We start from the raw sequence: 1,062 nt of genomic DNA, 5'->3' as shown, positions 1-1,062 counted from the left end.
AACAAAAAAAGAAACAAGAAAAGTTCTGGCTGCTGGATGAGGAGTGAATGGGTGAGGGGAAGGGCAGGAGACCAGGGAGGAGGCTGAGTGGGGACCCCAGGGTAATGAGGAGCCTAGACCAGGTGGTCTCAGTGGAAGCAGTGAGAACCCCAAGCAATTGTGGGGTACACCGATGGGTCTTGCCAAAGGCTGTGGGATGAGGATTTGGGGCTTTCTCCTAGGGAAGTGGGTGCGGGGGTGACGCACAGCAGGAGAGGGAGTGGAGTAGCTGCCTGAGGGGTGGAACCTGCAGCGTGTGCACACGCGCCTGTGTACACAGGTGGAGCTCTGTACACACCTCCTGGATGCCCTGCCTCGCTCTGCAGGGCACCGTGGCAGAGCTTCTAAGCCCCAGGGCTCCTCTCTTAGAACTACTGATGAGAACACCCATGCAAATAAACAAATAAGAGGAAACCTGGGAACGTGGGGTGCCAACTCCTGGGAGTGCAGGGACACCCAGGGGCCTCAGTCCCCTCACCGACAAAGTGGGTGAACCAGTACCCAGTCTGTTGGGAAGGCAGGCACACCACACACCAAGACTCTGGCTGGGTCCTTGGCACAGGCAGCCCTGAGGGTGCTGATGGCACCCCAACAGTTATGGATGCCACAGCCTGGCACCGTTCTGAGCCAGGATTCACCCTCAGGGTCCCCCTGGAGACGAGCTCTTAAGCCCAGAAGCAACGTCAGGCAGCCAGGGTCCCAGGACCATGGACTGAGGGAGGCAGACTCGACTCTTGGGGTGGTAGGTGTGCCCTCCTGCCCTGCCAGGCTGCCTGAGGCCAGGAGATAATCGGAGGCACAGGTGAGGCTCTGACATAGCTCTGTGGCTAAGAGTGCTGGTGCAGTGAGGTCACGGCAGGCAACTTCCCGTCTGTGAGATGGGACAGTTCTGGAACCCTCTGGGAGGGGGAGCAGGATGAGAAAGGGGCCTGGCCTAGAGCGTTCCTGTATATGCTCAGGAGAGCCACCCATACCTGCTCCCTAGGGTGGCAGAGGAAGGAAGGCACGAGGTGGGGGCTCTGC

The sequence above is a fragment of the Bubalus bubalis genome, chromosome 18 (genome assembly GCF_019923935.1).
Source record: "Bubalus bubalis isolate 160015118507 breed Murrah chromosome 18, NDDB_SH_1, whole genome shotgun sequence".
Lineage (NCBI taxonomy): Eukaryota > Metazoa > Chordata > Mammalia > Artiodactyla > Bovidae > Bubalus > Bubalus bubalis.
The sequence above is the reverse complement of the archived record's forward strand: the minus strand, read 5'-3'. Positions refer to the sequence as shown.